The sequence below is a fragment of the Hylobates moloch genome, unplaced genomic scaffold (assembly GCF_009828535.3).
Source record: "Hylobates moloch isolate HMO894 unplaced genomic scaffold, HMol_V3 SCAFFOLD_10, whole genome shotgun sequence".
NCBI lineage: Eukaryota > Metazoa > Chordata > Mammalia > Primates > Hylobatidae > Hylobates > Hylobates moloch.
This window is the reverse complement of record NW_026652285.1, coordinates 45,661,634-45,674,744: the sequence shown is the minus strand read 5'-3', so window position 1 is coordinate 45,674,744 and position 13,111 is coordinate 45,661,634. Positions and strand designations below refer to the sequence as shown.

General features: G+C 38.5%; 1 pseudogene; it reads left to right on the top strand.

The window, feature by feature from the left end:
* The first annotated feature begins 9,085 nt into the window (after positions 1-9,085).
* LOC116474187 (small ribosomal subunit protein uS10-like) lies at positions 9,086-9,458 on the top strand (annotated as a pseudogene).
* Positions 9,459-13,111: the final 3,653 nt, after the last annotated feature.

Below are 13,111 nucleotides of genomic sequence, written 5' to 3'. Positions count from 1 at the left end.
GGAGTTTGGCTCTCCTGAAGCTGATCTCCTCTCTGACCATCCCCATCCAAACTCCTCTTTTTTTTTTTTTTTTTTTTTGAGACGGAGTCTTGCTCTGTCGCCCGGGCTGGAGTGCAGTGGCGCGATCTCGGCTCACTGCAACCTCCGCCTCCCGGGTTCACGCCATTCTCCTGCCTCAGCCTCTCCGAGTAGCTGGGACTACAGGCGCCCGCCACCACGCCCGGCTAATTTTTTGTATTTTTGGTAGAGACGGGGTTTCACCGTGGTCTCGATCTCCTGACCTCGTGATCCGCCTGCCTCGGCCTCCCAAAGTGCTGGGATTACAAGCGTGAGCCACCACGCCCGGCCCTCCAAACTCCTCTTGACATTCAGATGCTCCTTCTCTTCTCTCTTTCTCTGCAGCACCACTCTTCTGCTCCTCTGCTCTTCTGTTTGTCTGCTCATCTGCTCATTTGCTCATCAAGCCTGGTGTTTGGGGTTTATATGGGTATAGGACAGAGGGGCGTGGCAGGCCAAAAGGCAACATTTGGGTGCACAAACAGGAATGCCTATTCCCATTTAGGGCTGCAGGTTTCCAGGCTTGAGAGTAAGGCTTTTGCCAGGGAACTGCCCTCTTCTACTCAGTATTTCCCTGTCTCCTGTTTATATCAACATGGTAGCTCTGGTAATGTCATAGCTCAACACATTACTCATATGTTTGTGGTGATCCTGGTGAAACACACCTACTGCACTGCCAGGCATACAAAAATGTAGCACAATTAGGTACAGTACATAATACTTGATAATGATAATAACAGACTCTGTTACTGGTGTATTTACAATACTCTAAATCATTATTTTAGAGTGTACTCCTTCTACTTGTAAAAAAGGAAATTAACTATAAAACAGCCTCAGGCAGTTCCTTCAGGAGGTATTCCAGAAGAAGGCATTGTTATCACAGGAGATGAGAGCTTTGTGTTATTGCCCATGAAGATTTCCCAGTGGGACAAGATGTGGAAGTGGAAGATAGTGATATTGATGATCCAGACTCTGTGTAGGCCTAGGGTAATGTGTTTGTGTCTTCATTTAAATTAAAAAGTTTAAAGGGAAAAAATAAAAATAGAAAGCACTTATAGAATAAGTATGTAAAGAAAATATGTTTGTACAGTTGTACAAAGTGTGCTTTATGCTATTATCATAAAAAAGTCAAAAGTTCAAAAAAATTAAAAACTTTAAAAGTAAAAAATTTATAGCAAGCCAAGGTTAATTTGTTATTGAAGAAAGAAAAATATTTTTAATAAACTTAGTATAGTCTAAGTATATGGTGTTTATAAAGTCTACAGTGAAACCACCTTTGCAAACATTATAACAGGGACAAAATTATGACAGTGAAAGAGATCTGACCTAACAGATTCCATCTTGCTTCTAACCTCCAAGCTGCCCTTGTCCATTCCTGGGGATAGGTCCAACTAACTTTGGGAGGAACTTAGTTTGTAGTTTAACTTTGAAACAAAGATGATAACAGCCCTTTCCTTAAATAAACCCCCTTCTTTCCTGGGACTAGGCTGCCTTTGTAGTACTAACAAATTAACCACAAGATTTGCAACTTTCCCAATTACTCCTGCAAATAACATCACTATTATAGAACCTAAGATTGGTCTTTTGAGATGTCTTTTCAGGTTTTTGCATTTCTAATAACTGGTGGCCCCACCTGGACCCACCAACCAGTCCTGTGGCCCCACCAAGAAGCAGATTCTAACACCTCCACTAAGCAGGAACAAAGAAAAGGAGTGGACTTGAGAAATGCATGAGGACCATTTTCCACACCCCTATGATTGTATCTCCAACCAATCAGCAGCACCATTCCCTAGCCCTTCAAACTATCCTTGAAAAACCCTACCCTCTGAATTTTCAGGGGGACTGACTTGAGTAATAGAACTCTAGTGTCCCATTCAGCTGGCTCTGTATGAATTAAACTCTTTCTCTACTGCAATTCCTGGTTCTTGATAAATTGGCTCTATCCAGACAGCAGGCAAAATGAACCCATTGGGTGGTTACAAAAACATAACCCAGTTGTTAAGCAACACATGACTGTATTTATTAAGTCTTAACTCCTGTTGTGGCAATAGGGATACATGTTATAAAAAGTTAGCCATATCCCTGCTTTCCAAGATTTTCTAGTATAATCATTGAGATAACTTTCATCCTGAAATTTCTGGAGGAGTGCGGATTACAAGCGTTTTATGGCTAAGACATATTGTTACAGAATTTTTCATTTTTTTTCTTAAAAAAGCAACATAAGTTTGAATCTGTTGCTTATTAATTAGTGAGCACACTTTTTTTCAAATCACTTAAAAAACACAAAACAAAATCCTTTAAATGCTATTAAACATCAAAACATAAAAGATGAGATCTGATACATGCAAAAACTTCCTAAAGAGACAGAACGGCTCCCAGGGCAGAATAAGTAGCCAAAATGATGGTATTGATACACTTAAAGAAAAAGAGGCCAGGCACAGTGGCTCACACCTGTAATACCAGCACTCTAGGAGGCTGAGGCTGGTGGATTACCTGAGGTCAGGAGTTTGAGACCAGCCTGGCCGACATGGTGAAACCCTGTCTCTACTAAAAATACAAAAAAAAAAAAAAAAAAATAGCTGAGTGTGGTGGCGCACATCTGTGATCCCAGCTATTCAGAAGGCTGAGGCAGGAGAATCGCTTGGACTGGGGAGGTGGAGGTTGCAGTGAGCTAAGATCGTACCACTGTACTCCAGCCTGGGTGACAGAGCAAGACTCTATCTCAAAAAAAAAAAAAAAAAAGAAAAGAAAAATAAAATATGTCAAAGGAGATGTAGCAGTTGGAAACAGAAGCACAGGAAACAGCAAGTGAAAGAGGAGACCACGTTAGTGCTTATTAAATGTTACCCAGTGGAAATAGATCCAGATCCTGGGGAAGATAAGCCCTTCCAATGTTTTTCCTTCTGTTGGCAAAACTGGAATGTTCCATCAGACCTAGCTGAACTATCCCTCGAGTCTACCAACCTGTTTTGCTCTTGATCAAGGGCTCTCCAAGCAACATTTGCATCATAATCTGGTTCCGCCTGTAGACTTTCTCTAGGCAAATAATGTGCTGGTCAGCAGACACAAACCAGCTGTGAGTTTAGCAATTAGTCAGTTGACCACAACAAACTCACCTCATCCTTGGACTCTTTCAGATTTGCAACCTAACAAAATGTAATTCAATTTCAAAAAATTTTTTTAAAAATTATAAAAGGCAACTCAAAATTGAGAAAAATTATCTGGCCAAGTGTTTCAATATTTAGTCTGGAAAAAAGTGGTCAGTAGTCATATTAGGAACATAAGTAACATCTCCATGCCAAAGCACTTGGAGATGAGTCACATGTAACTGGTGCATACTTATTACCACAGAAGTATGAAAGGGAGAAACTATGTCTTACTGAGGAAATCCAGGAAAGCATCACAGTAATCAAAGAAAGTAATCAAGTGAGGCTTGAAGAATGAGCAGAGTGATGATAAGCAAAGACCTAGAGAGGCTAAGGTGATCTCTCCAGTCAAATAAAATGTAGAGGGTGGAAAATGTGCTGCGCATGCCAGCAAGCAGGTTAGATGTGGACTTAAAGTAAAACTAAGTTTAAACAGTAGAAGATGACACAGCTGCTTGGGAAGTATAAATGTCACATGGCAGCAATGCAAAGCCATCTAATCTTTATAATGAAGAAACATCATGGAGTGAGACTCTATGAATTAGGCAAGGCAAGAAAATATGATCCATACCTGAAAACTGAAAAGCATAATTTTAACTACCAATCATTAATATTCTTTTTGTTTGTTTTTGAGACGAATCTCACTCTGTCACCCAGGCTGGAGTGCAGTGGCGTGATCTTGGCTCACTGCAGCCTCTGCCTCCCAGGTTCAAGTGATTCTCCTGCCTCAGCCTCCCAAGTAGCTGGGACTACAGGCGCGTGCCACCACGCATGGCTAATTTTTTGTATTTTTCTAGTAGAGACGGGGTTTAACTGTGTTAGCCCGGATGGTCTCGATCTCCTGACCTCGTGATCTGCCCGCCTCAGCCTCCCATATGTTCTTATATAAGGTATTGATAATTTCCATCCAAATACTTGGATGAATGCAAGCTGAAAAAAAAAGTGAAGGACAAGGGCTTGAGAGTACTGGAACCTGGATCAGAGTGGCATTATTGTAATATGGGGAAGCCACAGGAGGATACAAACTTGGGATATTTCGTAATTTTGACTGGGTCTTTCAAGCATCTCCTGCACAATTCAGGAGATATTTTTGCAAGAAGAGCCTTGTCTATTCATATTGCCATAAAGATATGAAAACCTAGAATACATCTATTTTCTACTAACTCGGTAGAAAGTTATTATGGCCAAGATGTATCTATATGCAAAATCTTATATGTGCAGTCTGAGAAACTCTGGAATGCTCTGAAAAAATTTTTGTGCATTTGGAGGAGTTGGAACAGATGTAGAAAGACAAGAAAACTCCTCTCTTCTTTGAATCAAAAATAAAAGATTATTTTTTTCAAGGGCAGATAGAATTGAAGGAGAAAATGCTATTGTATTACTCATTGCCTCTCAAAAACCCATTGTTTAAGAACTGGACAGATGACCTGAATGTAAAGTTCAAGGAAAAGGAAATACATTTGAGGTAGAGAATTCAATTTCTCAAAATCACCATGTGTGAAGCCTCAAGCTAGTTGCAAATTTAACTTGCATACAATATTGTCCATGAAGTGAAAAATCAAAAAAATAGCCACTATTGCTGGGAAGTCTGTTTAATTGTTCATTACCCAGGAAGTGTCATGGTGCTTCATAAATGAGGGATCCATATTCAGTTCAGACTTTAAGCAAAGGAGAACATTAACATCAAAAGGGTATGGGCCAGGCACGGTGGCCCACACTTGTAATCCCAGCACTTTGGGGGGCCGAGGCGGGCGGATCACGAGGTCAGGAGATCGAGACCACGGTGAAACCCCGTCTCTACTAAAAAATACAAAAAATTAGCCAGGCGTGGTGGCGGGCGTCTGTAGTCCCAGCTACTCGGAGAGGCTGAGGCAGGAGAATGGCGTGAACCCAGGAGGCGGAGCTGGCAGTGAGCCGAGATTGCGCCACCGCACTCCAGCCTGGGCTACAGAGCGAGACTCCGTCTCAAAAAAAAAAAAAAAAAAAAAAAAAAGGGTATGAAGCCACTTCAATCCACAGTGCGTTGATGATCTTCCTCCTCAAGGAAAAAGACAGGCAGGAGGAATAAGGTAGACTATTAGCTCTCAGGGGTAGAAAATGATGTCATATTATGCAGTCATTCTCGAAGTTAGAAAGCAATGATTTTGAACTCTGTCATCAGCAGTTAAGGCCCAGGAATCACAAATAGAAACCCCGACTAACATCAGATCATGAACAGAACAGAGTGCACAAAAGAGTGGATTAGCTGCCCCGTTAGAAATTCTTTAGTTATTTCGCATAAAAGTTCTAACGAGTTACCTTAAGAGGAAGAACTAGATATCTTATTAAAACCTGCTATGTGCCCTACTAACTATAATTATAGTTCAGTCCAATGCGTGAAGGATATTTGTTTAAAGAGTAAACAAACTCCACATGGTGTTTGTTTGTTTGTCTGTTTTTGGACACAGGGTCACACAGGGTCTTGCTCTGTTGCCCAGGCTGGAGTGCAGTGGTGCAATCTTGACTCACCACAACCTCCCCCTCCCAGGTTCAAGTGATTCTCATGCCTCACCCACCCCAGTAGCTGGGACTACAGGCACATGCCACCACACCTGGCTAATTTTTTATTGTTAGTAGACTTGGGGTTTCACCATGTTGGCCAGGCTGGTCTTGAAATCCTGGCCTCAAGTAATCTGCCCACTGTGGCCTCTCAAAGTTCTGGGATTATAGGTATGAACCACCGCTCCCGGCCCAAACTCCATCTTTAATCTGGCTCCATTGAATTTTACTTTTCCACCCCTGGATAACATGGCAGGAGATCCTGTAGCTTTCTTGTTATTTTCAGTTGTAGGAACCACCTCATTTTGAGAATTCAGATTCATTTTCAGGTATTCAAATATCCAGTCCAGTCTATATTAAAACTGTAATCTCACATCCTATTCCAAGCTTCTCTCCTCTACCTACTCATGCCAGGAACTGAGGCTTGGAGACCTAAGTGCGGAAGTGAATATAAGCATCTTTTTGACCATTTATTCTGATTTATGTTTCCTTCTCCACTCATCATGAGGCTTCTGGATCTCATGTTATCTGGGCTAATAGAGTAAATATTAGAAGAAGGGCAAAAAGTTAAGTACTTTTTCTCACACTATGTGGCCACCATGCCCTTGTGCTAGCATCTGTGGCTACTGCCTGGAAAAACTTGTAAATTCTTCAGAACAACTCCCTTTTTCCCTGAGGGAATCTTCACTCTATGATTTATTGACTTAGATTATGTATTTTCCCAAAGGCCTTTTGTAACACCCCAACAGTTCACCCCATCAGCTCCTTCTGTGTCTGCAAGACCCTCACTCTAGCAAGCACCCTTCTTGGGAGAATAATCATCAGAATTTCTGAATCTCTGTAACTTTTTGTTTCATGTACTTGGCTCAGAAGGAATATATGAATTCTTGCCTTTGAAAAAATAACAGAAATGTAAGAAGCTGTTTTCAATAATTCTGTTCTATAAAAACATATTCCTATGCGTAGGTACTACGTGTTATACACGTTTAGCAAAAGTTGTCTAGGATAGAGAGTTAAATATTAGCTAGAAAGAAGGAAGGAAGAAAATTGAGTTAAAAGAGTTAAGGAATAGAAGCTAGGATTTATGGAACTCTACTCGTATGTCAGGGCCTGCACTGCAAAACAGGTATTATCTCCATTTTGTAGATGAGTAAGTTAGATTAAAAGAGATGAAATGTTTAGTTATAGTGAACAACCATAGCTTTTTTTTTTTTTTAGATGGAGTCTCGCCCTCTCACCCAGGTGAAAAAGTACATAGTATATATTGCCTCTACAATTCAATTGATACTTTATATCCTGCACCCCAAATATTTTTTTTACTGTGATCCTATATTACCTTTTAATTTTTCTAAGTATTTGTTCCATCTGCCCAAATAGATTATGAGCTTCTCAAGGAGTGTCTATTACACTTTTTGTTGTATTCAGTAATCAACATATATTGAATATTGTGTTAAATCCATTAAAATTAAAAGTACACAGCTTGTTCAAACACAAGAGGATATGAGGATAATTTAATCACTGTGCTGGTAGATATGAGTCTGCATTGATGGGAACTGACTTTTCCCTATACCACAGCCTGAACAGAAGGAAGAATTCTCATATACTAATATGAAATATTTAAATTAGTACTAAAAATTAATTTCCAAATTGAAACAATTGTTAAACTATAGACTGTGTCACGACCAATATGGTGGAGGAGCTTAAGAGATTCGGCTTCTGCACAGTGATACTTTTCATTGTCTAGGACAATTTTGGTTTGGATTCTTTTAATTTTGTCTCATTGTAAAGTTATGGACTTTACAACCCTTCTTCAAGTCTCTCCAAGACCTCTAAAGACATCAGACAAAAGCGGAATTTCATCTATCTTTTCCGATTATAACATACCATATGGATACACCCAAGATTTATAAATTTTGTCATATGGAACTCAGATACTAAAAATCTATTATAATTGGAAAAAACCAGAACTGGGAGAACCACCCCAAAACTGAAAAATATATTTTGAAGATATGCTCATTTACCTGTTTACATCATGTAAAATTATGATAACTAAAGGGAATCCTCAAATAATTAAGTAAAAGCATATTATAAGAAAACAGTATTGGAATTCTGCTCCCAGCCACAATGCAGTAACTAGGAATGCATTTACCTTCTTACCTTAAGCAACTAGAAAGCCAGACAAAATATATGAAACATCTTTCTTCAGGCATTGTTCAATAGGCAATTACAGTGATCTCTGAAAGGGAAGGACATGAGATGACCCCTGATGTTGCCTGATCTTTTTGCCTGAGGAGAGTTTCTAGGCTGCAACATAGGCAGGGGAAACCCAAACAGTGGCTTGTGGTCTCACTGAGTTGAGGAGACATAGTTCTGATTTCAGGGAGTTTCACACACTTAGAATTTGTGGGATAGAATAACAGACACAGTGATACAGAGAGAGCTCTGGAGATCTTTGAATCCTTTCAAACTTTGGCTGAATACTGCTATGTGGATAGATGTGTGGTAACTACTAAGGCCAGGGAAAGAACTATCAGAAAGGAGTAGGCAGAACAGTGTCCAGACCTTACAAGAATCAGGAATAGCTTAGGCTGTGAACCAGTCAGAGGAGAAAGACCTTCTATCTCACAGAACATGAGACCCTTCAGAGGGCTATTTCTAGATCAAAGCAGCCCTGCTCTGAATTCACCCTAACAAATCTTAAAAGCAAATCTCAAAAGCATCCAGCTAATTCCAAGAAACTTATCTGCATCCTGGGGAAAAAAAAAAAGAAATCCAACAATATTTAAAGGAATACATAAAAATCCAGGACACAAAAATGTAAAATTCATTATGTCCAATGGTAAATGAAGTTTACTTTTATAAATTTATTTTGATAAATTACCAAGCAAGCGAAGAAATAGGCAAAATATTGCCTCCCAACCAGAATAGTAATCAAATCAATCAATAGAAACAGATCTAGTAATTTCATAGATGATAGAAGTGGCAGCTAACAACAGTAAAACAATTATTGTAAGTATACTCCAAATGTTTAAGACAATGAGAAAGATAAACGTTTTCAAATACAAATCAAACTCTGCAGATAGAAAATACAATATTTGAAATGAGAAACATACTGGATAGGATAAACTTTAGATTAGATATTGGCCCAAAAAAAAGCACCAAACTTGAAGACAGATTTTATCCAAAATGAAACAGAAGGAAATTAAGATTTTAAAACATGAAACACCTCTTTGAGGAAGAGGTGGTCGTAGGTGGTGCAGAGCTCTGATCCGCCCGCACCTGCTCCTGACTCACCACTGTTCGCTCTTGCCGGAACAAGTCGGTCAGTAAGCCGCGCAGCAGTGATGGCTTTTAAGGATACCGGAAAAATACCCATGGAACAGAAGGTGGCAATTCACCGAATTCGAATCACTCTAACAAGCTGCAACGTAAAATCCCTGGAGAAGGTATGTGCTGACTTGATCAGAGGAGCAAAGAAAAAGAATCTCAAAGTGAAAAGACCAGTTCAAATGCCTACTAAGACTGAGAATCACTACAAGAAAAAACTCCATGTGGTGAAGGTTCTAAGCCATGGGATCGTTTCCAGATGAGAATCCACAAGCGACTCATTGACTTGCACAGACCTTCTGAGATTGTTAAGCAGATTACTTCCATCAGTATTGAGCCAGGAGTTGAGATGGAAGTCGCCATTGTAGACGTTTAAGTCAACTATTTTAATAAATTAATTACCAGTTGAAAAATTAAAAAAAAAAAGAAACAAGCATCAGTAATCTTTTGATTGATTTTTTTTGAGATAGGGTCTCGCTCTGTCGCCCAGGCTGGAGTGCAGTGGCGCAATCTCAGCTGACTGCAAACTCCCCCTCCCAGGTTCATGCCATTCTCCTGCCTCAGCCTCCCAAGTAGCTGGGACTACAGGCGCCCGCCATCATGCCTGGCTAATTTTTTGTATACTTAGTAGAGACGGGGTTTCACCATGTTGGCCAGGATGGTCTTGATCTCTTCACCTCCCAAAGTTAGTAAGTCTAGGATATTTGTAATTGGAGTCCCAGAAAGGAGAGTCAGAAAAAAGTGAGAAAATAATGGCACAAAGTTAGGAATGGTCAGACTACTCATCAGAAACTATGGAAGAGTGAAATCCTTAAAGCACTGAAGGGAAAAAAGGGACTAGCAACCTGTAATTGTATGTACTGTGTTAGTCCATTTTCATGCTGCTATGAAGAAATACCCGAGACTGGGTAATTTATAAAGGAAAGAGGTTTAATTGACTAACAGTTCAGCAAGGCTGGGGAGATCTCATGAAACTTACAATCATGGCAGAAGGTGAAGGGGAAACAGGCACCTGCTTCACAAGGTGGCAGAAAGGAGAAGTGCAAGCAGGGGAAATGTCAGATGCTTATAAAACCATCGGATCTCATGAGACTCACTCATTATTAGGAGAACTGCATGGGGCGAACGGCCCTCATGATCCAATTACCTCCACCTGGTCCCACCCTTCACACGTGGGGATCATGGGGATTACAATTCAAAGTGAGATTTGGATGGAGACACAGAGCCAAACCATATCATATGTCCATCAAAACACTTCTTTCAAAAATTAGCTAAAGGCTTTTTCAGACATACAAAAGTTCAGAGAATCATTGCCAACAGATCTGTACTACAAAAAAGTACTAAAGATAGTTATTCAGGCAGAAGGAAAAGTATATCAGATAGAAATTTGGATCTCAAATAGGGAAGAAAAAAAAAATAAAAATGGCAAATACATGAGAAAATATGAAAGACTATTTTCTTATTTTTAAAAATATCTTTTAAAGATAATTTAATATTTAAACCAAAAGTAATAATGATAGATTGTAGAGTTTATAATATATATGGAATAAAATGCATGAAAACAATAGCAACAAGTACAGGATGGGGAACTGATATTTTTACCACTGTAAGGTTCCTAAAACATATGTAAGGAGTATACCATTATTTGATGATAGACTGTGATAAGTTAAAAATTTACATTGTAAACCCACTAATATGGAACAACAAAAAATTTAAAGATAATATACCAATAGTGAAAATGGAATAAAATAAAAAATACTTAATCTAAAGGAAGAAAAGAGAATGAAGAACAAAGAATAGATGGAGACAAAAGAAGATATAAAAACATGTTAAACATCGTAAGTCATTAGGGAAATGCAAACTAAAACCACAATGAAGTACCACTACAAATTTTCTCAAAAGGCTAAAATTTAAAAGATTCACTCTTAATTCCAGGTTTTGATGAGGATGAGGATCAGCTGGAAATCTCATACATTGCTGGTGAAAACACAAATTTATATATAGCCACTTTGGAAAATCATTTGGCAGTTTCTTATGAAGTTAATCAAACACTTACTGTACAACCCAGCAATTCCAATCCAAACATTCACACAGACTTCTATTCAAATGTTCATGTCAGCTTTATTTGTAACAGCCCCAAATATAAAACAACTGGAATGTCCATTAACTGGCGAATGGATAAACTGTGAACCACGTATACAATAGAATACTTTTCAGCAATAAAAAGAAACAAATTATTGATACACCCAACAATGTGGATGAATCTTAAAAGCACTATACTAAATGTAAGAAGTCAGGCACAAAAGAGTATTTACTGTACATTTCCATTAATATGAAATTCTAGAAAATGCAAACTAATCTACACTGACAAAAAGCAGACTAGCAATTGCTTGAGTCTAGAAGTAGAGTATATGGGTGGTGGGGTGTAGAGAAGGAAGGAATGTGTGGATTTATTCCAAGAAGGCATGAGGAAACATTTTGAGGTGGCGGAAATCTTTATCATGATTTTTATAATGTATATACATTTGTCAAAACTTGTCAAATTGTCATTTTAAATGTATGTAGTATATTGTGCCTAAAGTATACTAAGGCTGATTTTAAAAGTGGGATGAAAGAAAGGGAAATAAAGGAGTGTCACCATTTCATCAGCCAAAGGAATAGCATAATGCTTTTGAGATTCATCTACATTGTTAGATGTATCAATAGATTTTCTTTTTATTGTTGAATAGTAACCTATGGTATGTAAGTTTCATAGGTTTTTTTGTGTGTCTATTCACCTGTTGATGTCCATCAGTCATTACTGACGAACATTTCAAACCTAAGGAGTGCTGCCACTTCAGAGGAATCCTGAAAGCACAAACCAGGTTAGGAAGAAATGTGTCAATGTTCCTAATTTTCATAGGCTCTCTATAGCTTGCATAGCAATGTGCCTGACTCTGGTTTTGTTTCAGTAATTGTTCTGTACTTTCCCCAAACACATTAATCTATAAATGCTTTGAGAGAAGGGACTCTGTCACACCACCTTCTTCCCAGAGCACTTAAAAAGAACAAAACAAATTGTTTGCTGAATGAACTGTGATCAGATGAATAAATGAATTAATAAAGTGAATTTCTATGAGAATTTGTAATCCCAACACATCGATATATAAATTATTTATTTATTGTAAGAAATGCTATCTATTCATCTTTATATACAGTAAAACATTATTCAAGTACCACAAATTTAGAATTTTGAAGAATTTGTACAAGGCTTATCTTTGTATTGTTGAAAAAAATTTTATATGGCCAAAGACAATATAGCAACATGGTGATGATTGCCACCTTTATTTTGTATGTCAATTCAAAGTTTAGAAATGGCTTTCACAAGCATTATCTCAATTAAGTGCTATTTTACCAGTAGGCAGTTTCTACTTTTAAAAAAATCACAGAATCTATAGATACATTGAAGGAAAATTTCAAAGGGCTTTTTCTAGCTAATATGTAGTAAATCTGCTTCAAATTATGATAAGACAAAGACAGAGAGAGCTCTCAGTACAATTACATTTTAAATTACAATTCAGAATTGTCATCATTTTTACAGACGTTCCCCGGGTTGGTCCGCATTGCAGATTATTTCTTTGCAACATACTAAGGTTCTTAACTGATCCCGCCCTCCCTCTGGTAACTGTCTACTCCCTTAGCTTCTCCTCTCATCTCGCTGGCCCATCCTTTCTGTTTCTTCCATGGGCTTATCCTCCTCCACCCACCTCTAAATGCTGAAGTTGTTCAGGGTGCCATTACTAGCCATCTTCCCTTGTCATTCTATATGCTTTCCCTAGGAAACCATGTGATTTTAGAAACTTTAACTCACAGATAATGACAAAATCAGTATCATCAACATCCACCTCTCTCCTAAGCTACAGCAAATATCTTGCAAATAATCAAGCCATATCCCAAACAAACCTCTTTCTGCTGCCTTCCTGTTTTATTTATTAGAATTTCCTTCTACTCAGATATACAAATGGCCAACAAGCATATGGAAAAATGTTCAGCATCACTAATTA